Raw genomic sequence first — 18,015 nt, 5'->3', positions numbered from 1 at the left:
CCTTGGGATATACATTTAGTACCTGCTGTGTTGGCAAGCTCATAGCTAGGATGTCCCTGACCCATCACTCCGCTAGTAAGGAACCTCCTTGGGTAGCATGAGCAACCACACAAGCAACATTTGCGTTCAGGTCTGGATGTCACCTGGATTCTGACCTATACAATTAGGATAGAGCCCAGTTGATTTTGTTCCAAATGTTAACACTATACCTTTAAACTTAAACTTTGAAACGGATTCTTTTATAGACTGCTGGTCTCATTCTAATCATCTGTGAGAAGTCACAAGATAAGAAGCCACTGATGTGTCTTCTGGATCTTTGCTCTGCCACATGAACAATCAACACTGCAGGCCCAGGTTATAATTACTTGTCCCTGATTTAATATGTATTGTGTATTTTTGGTGTAGAAGATGTTACAGTAAGTGGGAGAGAGGGGGAAACATTCACTAGATCTGTAATTGTACACTGACAAATTAAGAATGATGCTCACAGCTCTTTGGAAGCTAATATCTAGGACTTACATTCTAAGTCACAGAAAATGACTTCTAGCTATTAGCTACTTCCTGCTCTGGGCAATTTGACCTCCCAAGGGGACACTGGGTAAGGTCTGAAGACATTATGGGTTTTCACTGCTGGGAATGGGTGAGAGGAGCTATGGCTTATGTAGGTAAAGGCCAGGGATGATGCAAAGCACCCAGCAATTCCCAGGACAGTCTCCCATAACAAAGAATTTTATTCAGCCCAAAATGCCAATAGTGCTGAGCTAGAACCCTTGCTACAAAGGAAGCTGGGGGAGTGGCAGGGATATGTAATATATCCTTTTGACCCATGGCAAGGAAAGCTATCAGCTATGTGAGGGAGGGTTAAGTCAAAGGACATGGGAGATGGCTGTGACTATAACTTTGGACTTTCCACTCACAGTGCTAAGCCTCTAAAATTCTTCCAGCGGAAAAATGCCCGACACCTGTATATCTCTCTACATGTCTAATACTCCTCTAGATGTCTAGTACTTTAAATTCATGAGCTTTGGAGAGAAGCCTCTGTGTAAATGACTTGCTCTTACTTAATAGCTGTGTAGCCAGCCACAAGCAAGCTATTTAGCTTCTCTAAACTTAATGTCCTCAACTGAGAGATAATAATTCTTGACCCAAAGGTTGTTGTGAAGGTTGAAGAGATGGGATACCTATGAAATACTAACCTTTGTGATTGGTACAAAGTAAATACTAAAGAAATATTTACTATTACTTTGCATTTCAGTTGAAAAAAAAATTTTTTTAACCTCGGGCACAGTGTTAAATGCCGGAGATATAAGACAGTATCTCCTGCCGTCCTAGAACTCATCTGTGGGACAACTAAACAAATATATATTTACTATAGAGCATAATACATGTGATGACAGACTTAAAATGCACATGAAGAGAAAGTGATTAACTCTATCTTGGGTGTGGTATGTGGGACCAGGAAACTTCCTCAGAAGGCACTTGAACGATTCTCTAAAAATCTTCTGCAGTAGTGGATAGGAGTTCAAAGACAGCCAGGTGTGAGAAAGAAAGGGATTCATTCTTCAATGTCAAAGAAGAAAAAATAATTGACATGAAGGCAAAATAAATTAATTTCATATATATATTTCTTTATAAGAGATTTATATATATATATATATATATATATACACACACACACACACACACACACAAACAAAGGCATATATACAAACATACACTGAAAGAGATATGCATCTTTAGAGTTTATTGATGTTGGAATTGTTTCTGACATTTCTTAATGGACATAAATTTGTTTCAAATAGCAAAACTTAAGTCAACTCTCCCATAAAATTCACAAGATCCCTTTGTCATCAAAAAAAATACTCCAAATGAAAACAGTACTTTAGGATGATTCTGTAAGTGAAATTATTAACTAGCTTATCTAGTTTTAATTAATATGTGGTATGTATACTATCTTTTACATTAAGCTGTTTTTTAAAACTCTTAGAGAAAAGGTAGAGTATGAATTATTGTAAATAATACTCTATTTTTGAAAAATGTTGGGCTGTTCAGATTAAAGATCTGCTCAAAAGCCCCTTTTCTTCTTTCTAGACTTATCTTTGGTTCTTGATAGGTGTTAACATTTTATTGCTTTACCACTCACCTAAGTAGTTGAGGAACTGAAGCATATTTTAAAAATAAACTTCTTCTAAAAAGACACAGGTAAAAACCTTTGTCAAGCAATGAAAATTTCCATATGACAAATAACTCTCAATCAGACTATCCATAATTAAGATTGAAGTCTGAAAACTGAAGTGCATAAAACAATTATTGTTGGATATTAAATACTTCTAAGATTAATTAAAGTTGTAAAATTCATATGGCTCAATAGGAGGGGCATTGGCCATGGAATCATAGGCCATGTATCTTTTTGAGCAAGTTATTTAACCTCTGTGGGGTTCAGTTTCTTCCCTGCAAACAGTGGGTAATAATACATACTTATAAGTGGTGTGACAATTAAATTAGATACTACCCTTCAAATAAAGTAAGTACCTCACTAGTAGGAAACCGTTAAATGACTATTGTTAATAATATAGTAATATGTTCAATTTCTCAATAGAGAATGTATGCATATATGTATATATATGTATATATCATGTATTTATGGGTACATACAGATTTTTGTAGTATTTCTACTAAAACAAATAGCCAGTCAATGGATTTATATACTTCAGTTGTATCTAATGTTAATTTACTTTGAAAGCATTATCAGAAAGAATTTTAGGGATTCATTCATAGTCCTAAGTTGTACATCTTTGCACTGGTAACTTCCTAATAGGATTTGTGACAATGCTATTTTTAGGTGGGTGTTTTTTCGGTGAGGGAAGGTGGGAGTCAATGGTAGTTATCCATTTGCACAGAGCCCAGCACTGGCATATAAGAAATACGAGTGAACAGCTGATGAATGAATGAATGAATGAATGAATGAATGAATGAATGAAAAATTCAGTGGAAAGTAAAGGTCTACTAATGGTGTCTAAGAAAGTAAAGGTATGAATGGCAAAATATAAATATAAATTAAGTGTATAGATAAAATATAGTTCTTCAATTCTAAAATGAACATTAGTATTCTTATTTACACATCTCTGAAATTAGGATGCATATTACACTCAATGGTGTTTTACAATTGTCATTGTCTAGGCAGGAATCATGACACACTTGTGGTTTGCAGGGCTTAAATGTGATCACAGCTATTCATGTTATTTTGCTCCAATAGTTAATATGCATTATTGGTTCTACAAATAGTTTTTTTTTTTAATATTTCAATGAAACAGCAGAGAAATGAAAGTTACCATGTACCCAAAAAGCAGAGATACTAAATATTGTGCTACTGAGCTTAAACTTAATAGTAAGGAAAAAATATTTGATATTGGAGAAATTACTGTAACTTATTTTTCTTGCAAAAAACAAATAAGTGCTCTATAGGACATAAGAAAGGTAGAGACTCACATGTAGATAATAGACGAGCAAAATTTCATCAGTCACAAGCACTGCTAAGCTGAGATGACCAATGTGTGTGTCTCAACAGGCTAACATTAAGATTTGTGCCATGAATTTATCAGTAGTTCTTTCATTTTCTTCATAGTTCAAAGACATTGGTATCTCTTTCAATCCATGATGTCTTAAATTTTCAGAAATTTGATAATCATTTAGGATATTTAGAGAAACCAACAATGTTCAACTAGGGCAGAGCAGACATGAAATTTTGCCTGGCTCTTGAAAAATAGATAATGAGGAGATATTCTGGAAAGCCAAAAATCAGGATTGAGCAAGATTTTGTTAAGGGGAGAGTGAATGGACAAGTCTGGCGGGAATGCACATTCATGTAAGAGAGGAGTGACAGGGGGAACTAGAAGGGTAGACTTGGCCTCAACTTGGAGGAATGTGAAGGTCAAACTAAAGAACCTGGATTTTATCCTAACATGCCTTACCTAAGATAAGAACCCCCAGGTCCTGTTTAATGCAAATTCTGAATAGTAGGTCTGGAGAGGGGTCTGAGATTCTGCATTTCTAACAAGCTCCTGGTGATGCTAGTCACACAATCCTGCAGGTCTGCTAATGACCCTCTGAGCAGTGTATTAGTCAAGGTTCTCCAGAGAAACAGAGCCAATAAGATGTGTATACACATACACAGAGAAATTAAAGGAATTCACTCATGTGACTATGGAAGCTGGCAAGTCCAAAATCTGCAGGAGGGGCTGGCGGGCTGGAGACCCAGGAAAAGCTAGTGCTGCAGTTTGCATCCAAAGGCGACTGCTAGGGGAACTCCTCCTTTCCAGGAGGAGGTCAGTCATTGATCTATTAAGGCCATCAGCTGACTGGATAAGGCTCACCCACATTCGGCAAGGCAATCTTTACTCAAAGTCCATTGATTTAAATGTTAATCTCACCTCAAAAACACCCTCACAGAAACACCCAGAATAATGTTTAACCAAGTATCTCGGTATCATGGCCCAGTTGAGTTAACACATAAAATTAATCATCACAAGCAACAAGGAGCTCAGGAAACACTTGGTTCTTAATTAGAAGGTCATGTCTGATTTGCTTTCCTTTAGGCCTTCATCATGACTTAATACTAATTTACTGCCTGGTGATAAAAGGATGCGACTTAAGAAAAATAGGACCCTAAGCTTCCTGTATTAAACACAAAGCCATATTAAATACTATAAAATACATTTCTTTCCTGAAAACTGATATATTTAAAATATCACAGTATGTGTAACTAGACACATATAAAAGAGGGATTGAGCTTTCTTTTTGTGAATTATTTTGTAATTAAAGCTGTGCTACATTGCCACTGTCTTCTTTATTTTGATTTGTATAATCCTTGTGGGGGGGGCACTTTCTGCCCAGTGTCTAGTGAATGTCTTCGATTGGCAATATTTGTGGCATGAATCCATGTCAGCAAACAAAACACTTAAAAAATGGCAGTTTGGGTGGTTAGGCAGCTACTTTACTTCCCTTGTAGAGTGAAGCAGTATAGAAAAAAAACATTTTAGATTAAATATCATTTTTTTTTGCAGCATTACACTTTTTTTTTTTGGTATTGTTAATGTACAATTACTTGAACATTATGGTTACTAGACTCCCCCTACTATCAAGTCACCCCCACATACCCCATTACAGTCACTGTCTATCAGCATAGTAAGATGCTATAGAATCATTACTTGTCTTCTCTGTATAGACTGCCTTTCCTGTGTACCCCCCCACTACATTATGTGTGCTAATCATAATGCCCCTTTTTCCCCCTTCCCCCTCCCTTCCCACCCATCCTCCCCAGTCCCTTTCCCTTTGGTAACTGTCAGTCCATTCTTGGGTTCTGTGAGTCTGCTGCTGTTTTGTTCCTTCAGTTTTTTCTTTGTTCTTATACTCCACAGATGAGTGAAATCATTTGATACTTGTCTTTCTCTGCCTGGCTTATTTCACTGATCATAACACCCTCTAGCTCCATCCATGTTGTTGCAAATGGTAGGATTTGTTTTCTTCTTATGGCTGAATAATATTCCATTGTGTATATGTACCACATCTTCTTTATCCATTCATCTACTGATGGACACTTAGGTTGCTTCCATATCTTGGCTATTGTAAATAGTGTTGCGATAAACATAGGGGTGCATATGTCATTTTGAAACTGGGCTGCTGCATTCTTAAGGTAAATTCCTAGGAGTGGAATTCCTGGGTCAAATGGTATTTCTATTTTGAGTTTTTTGAGGAACTTCCATGCTGCTTTCCACAATGGTTGAACTAGTTTACATTCCCACCAGCAGTGTAGGAGGGTTCCCCTTTCTCCACATCCTCGCCAACATTTGTTGTTGTTTGTCTTTTGGATGGTGGCCATCCTAACTGGTGTGAGATGATATCTCATTGTGGTTTTCATTTGCATTTCTCTGATGATTAGTCATGTGGAGCATCTTTTCATATGCCTGTTGGCCATCTGAATTTCTTCTTTGGAGAAGTGTCTGTTCAGCTCCTTTGCCCATTTTTTAATTGGCTTATTTGCTTTTGGTTTGTTGAGGTGAGTGACCTTTTTATATAATTTGAATATCAACCCCTTATTGGATCTATCATGTATGAATATATTCTCCCATACTGTGGGATGCCTTTTTGTTCTACTGATGGTGTCCTTTGCTGTACAGAAACTTTTTAGTTTGATATAATTCCACTTGTTCATTTGTGCTTTTGTTTCCGTGCCCAGGGAGATATGTTCATGAAGAAGCTGCTCATGTTTATGTCCAAGAGATTTTTGCCTATATCTTTTTCTAATAGTTTTATGGTTTCATGACTTACATTCAGTTTCTAGTTTACTTTTGTGTATGGGGTTAGACAGTAATCCAGTTTCATTCTCTTATATGTAGCTGTCCAGTTTTGCCAACACCAGCTGTTGAAGAGGCTGTTATTTCCCCCATTGTATATCCATGGCCCCTTTATCATATATTAATTGACCATATATGCTTGGGTTTATATCTGGGCTCTCTATTCTGTTCCACTGGTCTATGGGTCTGTTCTTGTGCCAGTACCAAATTGTCTTGATTACTGTGGCTTTGTAGTAGATCTTGAAGTCAGGGAGCATAATTCCCCCTCCTTTATTCTTCATTCTCAGGATTGCTTTGGCTATTTTGGGTCCTTTGTCATTCCATATGAATTTTAGAACTATTTGCTCTAGTTCACTGAAGAATGCTGTAGGTATTTTGATAGGTATTGCATTGAATTTGTGGATTGCATTAGGCGGGATGGCCATTTTGACAATATTAATTCTTCCTAGCCAAGAACATGGGATGAATTTCCATTTTTAGTGTCCTCTTTAATTTCTCTTAAGAGTGTCTTATAGTTTTCAGGGTATAGGTCTTTCACTTCCTTGGCTGGATTTATTTCTAGGTATTTTGCTGTTTTTGATGCAATTGTAACTGGAATTGTTTTCCTGATTTCTCTTTCTGCTAGTTCATCATTAGTGTATAGGAATGCAACAGATTTCTGTGTATTAATTTTCTATCCCTCAACTTTGCTGAATTCAGATATTAGATCTAATAGTTTTGGAGTGGATTCTTTAGGGTTTTTCATGTACAATATCATGTCATCTGCAAACAGAGACAGTATGAGTTCTTCCTTGCCAATCTGGATGCCTTGTATTTCTTTGGGATGTCTGATTGCCGTGGCTAGGACCTCCAGAACTATGTTGAATAAAAGTGGGGAGAGTGGGCATCCCCGTCTTGTTGCCAATCTTAAAGCAAAAGCTTTCAGCTTCTCGCTGTTAAGTATAATGTTGGCTGTGGGTTTTTCATAGATGGCCTTTATTATGTTGAGGTACTTGCCCTCTATACCGATTTTGTTGAGAGTTTTTATCCTGAATGGATGTTGAATTTTGTCAAATGCTTTTTCAGCATCTATGGAGATTATCATGTAGTTTTTGTCCTTCTTTTTGTTGATACAGTGGATAATGTTGATGGATTTTCAAATGTTGTACCATCCTTGCCTCCTTGGGATGAATCCCACTTGATCATGATGGATGATCTTTTTGATGTATTTTTGAATTCTGTTTGCTAATGTTTTGTTGACTACTTTTGCATGTATGTTCATCAGGGATATTGATCTGTAATTTTCTTTTTTTGTGGTGTCTTTGCCTGGTTTTGGTATTAGAGTGATGTTGGCCTCGTAGAATGAGTTTGGGAGTATTCCCACCTCTTCTACTTTTTGGAAAACTTTAAGGAGGATGGGTATTAGGTCTTCACTAAATGTTTGATAAAATTCGGCAGTGAAACCATCTGTTCCAGGAATTTTTTTCTTAGATAATTTTTTGATTACCAATTCAATGTATTTGCTGGTAATTGGTCTATTCAGATTTTCTGTTTCTTCCTTGGTTAGTCTTGGAAGTTTGTATTTTTCTAAAAAGTTGCCCATTTCTTCTAGGTTATCCAGTTTCTCACCACATAATTTTTCATAGTATTCTCTCATAATTCTTTGTATTTCTGTAGTGATTTTCCTTTCTCATTTCTGATTCTGTTTATGTGTGTACACTCTCTTTTTTTCTTGATAAGTCTGGCTAGGGGTTTATCTATTTTGTTTTTTTTCTTGAAGAACCAGCTCCTGCTATCATTGATTCTTTCTATTGTTTTATTCTTCTCAATTTTATTTATTTCTGCTTTAATCTTTATTATATCCCTCCTTCTACTGACTTTGGGCCTCATTTATTCTTCCTTTGGGCCTCATTTGTTCTTCCTTTACATTAATTTTGAGTTTAGACTTTTCATTTGGGATTGTTCTTCTTTCCTGAAGTAGGCCTGTATTGCAATATATTTCCCTCTTAGCATGGCCTTCGCTGCATCCCACAGATTGTGTATTGTTGAATTATTGCTGTCATTTGTCTCCATATATTGCTTGATCTCTGTTTTTATTTGATCCTTGATCCATTGTACCCTATCTCTGTCTTTTCTCCCACATTCTAGACCCGGACCTTAATCTGTAAATTTGGGCCCCATTTATATAAATCATAGTAACTCTTTACCTGATGTAGTATGGTACCTACTAGCACTCTGTTGCTTTTAATCACAGCATCTCATTTTGACTTTTGATCCTCACCCTGAGATACTTATAGGACACATGTTAATATTCCCATTTTATATAAGAAGAAATTGGAGTTGATATAGATGAGAGAGTGGCTCCAAACCATATAATAAGCAAGTGAAAGTATCTTCAAGCCCAGATTTTTGATTCCCACTCCCATGTTTTGATCATATCACAGTTATTTCTTTCTATCAATGCTTGTAGAGAAACATCTCATAAACACATCCTGCACAGATAATATTTTTGCTCTGGCATTGTCATACACAGATGACAAATTATTATTTAAAATTAAGCTATTCCAAACTGTCTTCTTATATGAGGTCAAATGCTATTTTTGTTATGATTGCCATCACCATTGCTACTACTCCTTCAAGTCTGTGTTAGTAAATCGATCTCATCCAACTACTCAGAAATTCTAATCCTATAAACTAAGGAAGGACTACACAGACTTTCATATTTTTGATACAAATATTACTTAATTTGGAACCATGTAGAGAGAAAGCCATGAAAGTAAATGTTGCATTGTAATGAGTCAGAACTGTGAAAATAGTTGAACAATATTAAAGAGTTCTCTTAGAGTCCTTGAATTTAGATTTACATAACAATTTACTTAGAATTTGACACTCATTTCTTGACATGTATCATTTGGAAACATACCATTTTATTTTAATTGGTTTCACTAATCCTAATAACTATAGAATGCAATTATATTATGATTACTGTAATCAGATTCATCTAAAAATGGAAAAAGTTATGAATTTAAAGGCTAAAATGCCAAATTTCATATTCTATCTGAATGCGATAGAACTACTAAATAAATGTTGCCCAAGGAATGTACTAGAGTTATAATTGGGAACTTCCCAAATTTTAGGTTGGTACTACTATAGCAGCTTTCTTTTATCCCCTATAGGAAATGAAAAGATGCTGACCTATTCAGTGTGGCAGATCCATTTTTATTGCTTTATTGTCTGTTTCATATATTTTTAAACTCTAAGATTCATGCCTGCAAGCGTGCTTAGCAAAAAGAAAAAAAAGAATCTACCTGAACTTCTTTCCAAGTTCAACAGATTTGCAGGTTCATTCAGATACATACAATTAACTGCTTGTCCTGTCACCCCTCATCTTCCCCCAAAACAAGTCTCCTTTCCTAGAACTTTGATTTTTTTTTTTACAAGGCAAATGCTTGTACATACATTGAAGGGAACGATGAGGAAAGGATTTAACTTAAAAGTCCAAACCTTCTTTTAGTTACCTGCCTAAATTCTTGGAGCCAAGCCGAAACTTTAAGTATCAAATCAAACAGTAAATAAATTATGCTAATGGCTATTAGATTGCTAGTTTGGGAGATTAGTATAGGGAGTAATTCTAATTAAACAGAGAGCACTGAAGAGAGTTGAAACGTTTAGGGAGTAAATTTTGTCTCCCATGCCTCATTAGGAATTATAAAATCAGCTTCAATTGTGAGAACAGCCATTCAAAAGACTGCTATTTTGCTGTAAAGAGGTTGTATATCCTTTGTTTTCAAATTTTGCATTCCTTTTTCAGTAGCAAAGAGTATTTTTATTGCCCAAATCCAATTAAAACCATGCTAAATCATCATGTTCTATTTTAAGTTAACAATAATCTATCTCTCACTTAGGCACAGGAAAAGACTGACTTCAGCCATTATAGCAGAATGTAAGAACTCACAGATTCTTGCCTCCCGGTGGTTCTTAGGACTTGGAGGAGTGGGTGTCAGGCTGATTCACTGTCTTCTGTGCCTTGCCTTCTGTTCCCAGAGCTCATAGGTCTAGCAGCCTTCTAGGTAAAAAAAATTCATACATAGAAGTTAGGAAGAAAACGGGGGGAGAGTCACTAAGTAATAGATTTGGTCTGCTTTGTGGTCAGTCTTATCGAAGTTTAATTGCATAATTCTTAAGTTAAAAAAAAAAGGTGACCAACTGAGTTTTGCGGCAAGCTAAACTCTGGAAATTCAGAGGAGAAACTCTCTGATTTGTTCTGTCCCTTTCTCTACTAATGTAAGCGAGCGAGCCCCAGCTCTACAGCCGTTGCCTTGATTCTTTGCCTTGTGTTGTTTCTGCGGGTATTAAAAACCTGAAGCATTTAATACATGGCTGTTGATTATAGTTTATTCATGTTTTAATGTAGTATAATCATGATAGTCGAAAAGCTTAGATGTTGAGAGAGAAAAAAATCACTTTCAATTTTCTAAATAAATTTCTAGGGGATCTCTCTGAGATCAGAAACTACAGGAAGCCCCTACCCCCCCACCTCCGTGGCGTTCCCTGCTCTGAGCATGGCGCAATGAACGCACCAGATTATCACGGCCAGAGGAAGGGCCTGGTGCCTAGTTTTAACTCCCTTTCTCCTTCACTCGGTTACTCCCCGCTCTCGTTTCCTCATGTGGAACCGGAACTAATTGCTAGGGCCTCTTCATAGGTTATGTCAACAGCATCCGGGCAGGTTGATCCTTTGCAGAGAATATACATGGTGGTAGGGAGCACACCTATAAATAAGACTCCTGTGAGTCATTTTAGTTATTCATTGATTTGCTTATTTTAATAAGGGATTAATTTCCTACAAATATAAATAGTCCAATGTATTTATTTATTCTACTTATTCATCGCACAGTGTCCCAGAAAGAGCATGGGCTTTGAAGTCTTCAATACCCTATTTTGATCCCCTGCTCTGTCAGAAGAAAACCATGTGACCCTGGGTGACTGTCTTAACCTCTCTGAGTTTCTTCATCCTTATTGAAGGGAAAACTAATGTTTACCTCTCAAGTTTTATGAGTTCTTTGTAAGATAAGTTACGTGCATTTCTAAGCACAGCACCTAACTCATGGTGGGGGGTTGATAAGTGTTAGTTTCTTCTTATCTCCAGTTCTCTTTTCATCTCCCAATCGTGTCAATCTTTGACTTGATAGCCTGTGTTATCTCCTGACACCCACAATTTTGGCATTTCAGCTTTAGATTTGTAGTTGACAAGACACACCAGCTGGATAGGTGGCTTTTAATTCTCTTCCTGCTATAGCAGCGTCTCATCCTGCTGAAGAGACACATTGCAGGAGGAGACACATTTCTGGGAAAGAGAGATTTCTCAGAGTGACCAGCATTTCCCTGAGCTGCTCAGGTATCAGGGAGGCAACCCTACTATACTCTGGGTGGATCCTGCTTTTGAGACACTAGGACATCAGCATTAGCTGAGGCATAATCACATGGTAAAGCCTCTTTAAGCGCAAGGAAACCTGATGCCCTACACAGTCTCTGCAAAATCTAATTAATGGGAGCCCTTCCCTTTCTGGATTTAATTCCACTGTTTTGTCCTTAGAAAACAAATTTAGCCTCTCTGATAGTGTGTCCTCCTACACCAGATAACAGGACCTTGCCTTGGACTATAAAAAGAAGCTCCCAGGGTCTAGTACAACAAGACCTCCCATATATGCAAAGCAATGGCAGCATGAGATCCTGAGCCTCCAGGTGGGCATACATTCATGCCAACCTAAAATGAACTGGCTTCTCTGTTGCTTTACAGCCTCCCACACACCTTGCTCCTGCTGTCTTTAGTGCAGTCTGTCCAAATAATGTGAACAAAGGGAGTAACCGGATAACCACACTTCCTAGAGTGTATCCTATCCGTAGGTCATTATAGTGCTTGTATTATCTCAGATTTGCTTCTCCCTCCCTCTCTCTCTTCTCTGTCTCTATTAACTCTAGAAATTTGAATCTTCTGAGTATAAATTGCTCATTGAAAGACAATGATAAGGATGCTGTGTGGCAGAGAAACTTGAAGTTTAGTGAAGCAGTTCAGCAAAGACATATCTTACATATAAAATTCCAAGACAACATGCACACTAAGAAAGGGTGCTATACTATACTACAAAGCTATAGTCATCAGAACAGTATGGTACTGGCCCCAAAACAAACACACAGCTCAATGGAACAGAACTGAGAGTCCAGAAATAACCCCACACTTATGTGGTCAATTAATATATGACAAAGAAGGCAAGAATATACAATGGGGAAAAGATGGTCTCTTGAGCAAATGGTGTTGAGAAACTACAGTTCCATGGAAGAGAATGAAACTGGACCACTGTCCTACACCATTCATAAAAATAAACTCAAGATGGACTAAAGACTTAAATATGAGACCTGAAACCATAAAACTTCTGTAAGAAAACACAGGCAATAAACTCTTGAACATCAGCATTAATAGTTTTTTTGGGATCTGTCTCTCCAGGTAAGGGAAACAAAAGCAAAAATTATCAAGTGGGACTATATCAAACTAAAAATTTCAGCACAACAAAGGAAACCATCAACAAAACAAAAAGGCAACCTAGTGAATGGGAGAAGATACTCACAAATGATTTATTTGACAAGGGATTACTATCAAAAACATATAAAGAACTCATACAATCTAACAACAAAAAAAAAAACCAAACTGATTAAAAAATTGGCAGAGAACCTGTATAGACATTTTCCCAAAGAAGACATGCAGATGGCCAACAGACACATGAGAAAAAAAAAACACTTAACATCAATAGTCATCAGGGAAATGCATATCAAAAACACAATGAGCTATCACAGCACACCAGTCAGAATGGCCACTATCCAAAAGACAAGAAATAACAAGTGTTGGCAAGGCTGTGGAGAAAAAGGAACCTCATACACTTTTAGTGGGAATGTAAACTGGTACAGCCACTATGGAAAATTCCTCAGAAAAATAAAAATAGAAATATGGAGATGTCTCAAAAAAATAAAAATAGAAGTACCATACAACCCAGTAATTCTACTGGGAATTTACCCAAAGAAAACAAAATCGCTAATTTGAAAAAATATATGCACCCCAATGTTTACTGAAGTATTATTTACAATAACCAAGATATGGAAGTACCCTAAGTGTTCATGGATTGATAAATGGATAAAAAAGATCTTCTACATATATACAATGGGATATAACCTGGCCATAAAAAAAGAACAAAATTTTGTCATTTACAACACCAGGGATGGACCTAAGGAATATGCTAAGTAAGTCAGACAGAGAAAGACAAATGTCATATGATTTCACTTATATGTGGGATCCAAAAAAACAAGACAAACAAATAAACAAATAGACTTTTAAACATTGAGAACAAACTAGTGGTTGGTGATAGAGGATGGCATCAGGCAATGGGCAAAATAGGTGAAAGGAATGAAGAGGTACTAACTTCAATTGTAAAATAAGTAAGTCATAGGGATGAAAACTATAGCGTAGAGAAAAGTCAATAATATTGTAATAACTTTGTATGGTGACACGTGGTAACTGCACTCATAGTGGTGAGCATTTCACAATGTGTATAACTGTTGAATCATTATGTTGCACACCTGAAACAAATACAATATTGTATGTCAACTATACTTTAATTTTAAAAATCCCTAGAAATTAAAAAAAGAAAGGGGGCTTTGTAAATCTATTTTTTAATTGTTTGATTGCGGAAAGAAATGCTTTGTTCATCTTGCTAGTAAATTATAGACTGCAAAGAATCTGCACACGTGCTTTGCACTTTGGTGGCGAGGCTATCATGCTACAAATGGCTCTAAGTGAGCAAATGTGGAATAAATGGCGCAACAGTGAGGAGAACTGGATTCTGAGCCCAATCATGTCACTAAATTGTATAACAGCAGGCAGGCCATTTAGTCCATTTTTGCCTCCTGTGAAGTAGGAGAACTGGATTAATACTATATGGTCACTAAAATATTTTACAGAAATTATGGGTTCTGATTTTAGAAACTGGTCATTAGCTAAACTATTGCATTGTTTTCCTAGCCAGTCAAGAAGAAGCAATTCTCCTTGAATTTCTTTAATCACCCCTACTATCACCAAAGTGTACTCCAATACAGTGGCCACATATCCTATGGGTCCATCACACACACACACACACACACACACACACACACACACACACACACACACACATATACCATAAAAAAGGATAAAGGCTGGCTGTTTTGCATCTGCTCAAATGAATAGCTCTTGCTTAGAGAATAAATTTGTTGCAGATAAAAACAGGTCTTTCTTAACATTTAATATAGGGATATACATTCGTGACTTCAAAGGTCTCATCCAAGTGTCACACATTCATTTCCTGCGTAGTGAACAGGATCCTGACGGAGAGTGGAGGGGCCCATATGGATCTCTCACTAGGACTGATCCTTTCGCACGGACCAACATTGGACAATTATCTGGGTTTAGCGCATTTGCCCATTATATTATCTAGTTTAAACTAACCTAACCTAATACTCAAAGCTTAAACAAAGGCTTAAAATTTTGATTTCAATAATGCAAGCACAAGTAAGCAATAAGAAAATGACAGCTGAATTCTCTACTCCAAGTCCAAATTCTTCATTGGTTAAGATACAAGGAAAGACAACGAGTCTAAGAGGTATTTAGGGGGGAAAAAAAAAGAGTTTGTAAAATAGGACATATATTCACTAGCATTGGCAATGAAATCCACCTCAAGTGTTTATTTTATATTATAGTATTTGTGATATATCTTCAACATTTCTAGCTATCAAACCAATTATCCATATTAACTGAACCTAACCTAGAATCAAATTTTTAAATAACTATCATTAAACATTAAATTTAAAATTAATATATTCAGAGACAGTTTTATTTGTAGTAAAAGCAAATTTATTTTCATACTGTTAACACAATAAAGGATTAATTTAAAGCATTTGTTATTCTATTTTTATCAAATCTTTTTAATTTTAATTTTTGCTATATTTTATTATATGTACATTAATATAGCAATGCTTGTATATATTAATAAGTTATGACATAGTACACTGTGTTACTGATGGGTTCATGAACAAATATGTTTGGTTATCACTGGGAGAAAAGTTTCCAACATGACTTGGAGGAGGCCTTTTTTACTCTCTATGGAACTTGAGGAAAAGGTCTCAGGTTTCTCATTTGTACAATGGGGATAATAATAGTAATTAATACATACAATTTCTGTGAGGATTAGATATGTACATATATATGTGTGCTTGTGTTTGTTGGGAATATTTTAAAAAGTGCTTGTCAAATGATATTGGTGTATTATATATTCATTCATCCATATTGTTACTGCAACTTTTCCCAAACTTTTTTTTCCAATATATTTCTCAGAAGTATCTGTATATATTTGAGCAATGCTAAATACTTTTCTTTTCTTGGAGAATTACAAAACAAATCACTCTGTTAATAGTTTTGAGACTTCTTGAAGTGAAAGAACCTATTTAATTAAATTAATTTTTCAGATGTTTTTGATCCCAGAAGCTTTTTGTTTTTAAAGAAACTATTTGAATATATCTTAGAACACAGTTTAGAAAACTGCCTTTATGACTATTTACATCACATCTTAATATTGTTCTGTTACCTGTGTGCCATGAGTACTGAAGTTCAATCTGGTTGATACAAATCTAAAGTGTCTAGGTCCGTGCCCAGAGAAAACCAATTTACATGACATCTGATGCTCATCATAGCCCCTGTCCTTACTGCAGTGTTTCACTGAAGTCAAAAAGATGCAGGACAACTCATTCAAATAATAATAGAACAGTGGATACCTCAATTAAAAAAGAAAGAAAGAAAACACACACACATACAAAAATAGCACAGTGACTTCATTAGGGAGGTGAGGGGGGCTTTTAATCCCACTGGACTCAAATATTTAGGCTGTTAAAGTAAATGAACTTAAACATCCCTTGACCTGTCTTTTATAGAACATGAATCACTTATGAACTTTACTGAGTACAAATTTAGCAACAGTCTTTCCAGGGAGAGTTTGCAAAGTACAGTCCACCGTTGTTAACTTGCTCAGAAGAATGAGTTTCCATTTCCTTCAGTGATGTTTCAGGTTAAACTCCGTCCAGCAGAATCCCTGCTCCCCTTCCCTCATGAGGGAGTCACATTTCCTTCCAATATCCTGTAAAAACTTTTCTAAACAACTGTTGACATTAGCTAGCAAAACTTCTAACCCTTCTTGCAAAAAGCAAAGGACATGGAGATGCTTTTGCATACCCTTTAGAAAAGTGTTATTGAAATATTTCCATGTTCTTTTTATTCTTCTTTTGTGTGTTTGCTTTTTTGATAACTATTCCTATATTTCCCTGGAAATCACAATGAAAAGCATTTCAGTGTTAGCATTTCTGATAAAGAAAATATGTGTAATATATTAAATGAAAAGCACAATATAATGCAAGAACCTTTTTAGATTGCTTTAAGAAAACTTAACAGTCTTGAATAAATGGAACAATTTCCAGGAATAACGATTCTTGGGGTGTTTTTCTCTCCTTTAAAAAAATAAAATAGAGCATAAAAATATGTTTCATAAATCACTGAGATGTGTAAATAAAGGAAGCTGTGTAACTTCCTACATTAGAAAAAATCTTTTTTAAATTTATCTATTTGTAAGAACAAATACAGCATATCTGACATATAAATAATTATAAAGTCACAAATAATTTTTTCTTCAGAGTGGCAAACTTTTGAATGATTTCCAAATTTTTAACATTGTAAATAATATATAATCTAAGACTGTTCTTTAAGTTACAGTGATGATGAAAGATATTTTTCTTCTGAAATGCTGTCATAACTAGTTTATAAATTTGTTCAAGTTAGAAGCCAGGTATTTCATAATTAGATGATTAATGAGTCTGTTTCTTTAGTTCATGGGTCAGATAGGGGTCTGTTAAAGATTTCCTAGGGTTTCTGAAAAAGAAAATATTATCCTTCCACCTCCTTTTCTGCCTAAGAAAGCCTAAGACACCCCTCTGTGGCTCCCTAACAGAGCGGTCATTTGGAGATCTGGCCTGGAAAGGGTCACAGCCTCTTCTTTTCCCATGAGAGCCTTCTATAAGCTTTCTTCCTGAAACGCAGAACTGATCACGTAACTCTCCTGGCTCAAAATTCGTCTGTGCCCACACATATCCTCTCCAAGTGGACCCTTTCATTTATCCAGCTCTACCAACTGCTGCTGTTTTTTCCCTTCCCACCCCAGCTTTACCCTTCCTGTGTCCACTCTAAGTCCCTGAAATGACATTCATCACTCTGTTTTTCAAACTTTTTTCTCTGCCTGGAATTCCCTTCTTCTACTCTCCCATCTGCTCCTTTAAATTCCACCATGAATCCCAGCTCCTCCAAGATGCTTTTCTTGATGCCCTCAGTCAGAATTAAACTCTGCCTTTCTCAAACTCTCACAACACCCATTTTGACCATTGGTATACCTTGGATTTTTCCAGAAGTCTAGCCTGTTCCTTACCTCCTCTTATGACAGATTCTCCCCCTGGGTCATCTATCCCCGTGGTATTAGCCATTATGGAAATAACTGATTCAAAAATTTCTATCTTCAGCATAAATCAATCCTCTGAGCATCCCACTAAAACCTGCTTCTTG

This window comes from Manis pentadactyla, chromosome 17 (genome assembly GCF_030020395.1).
Source record: "Manis pentadactyla isolate mManPen7 chromosome 17, mManPen7.hap1, whole genome shotgun sequence".
In the NCBI taxonomy this organism is placed as follows: domain Eukaryota; kingdom Metazoa; phylum Chordata; class Mammalia; order Pholidota; family Manidae; genus Manis; species Manis pentadactyla.
Note: the sequence above shows the minus strand (reverse complement) of the source record.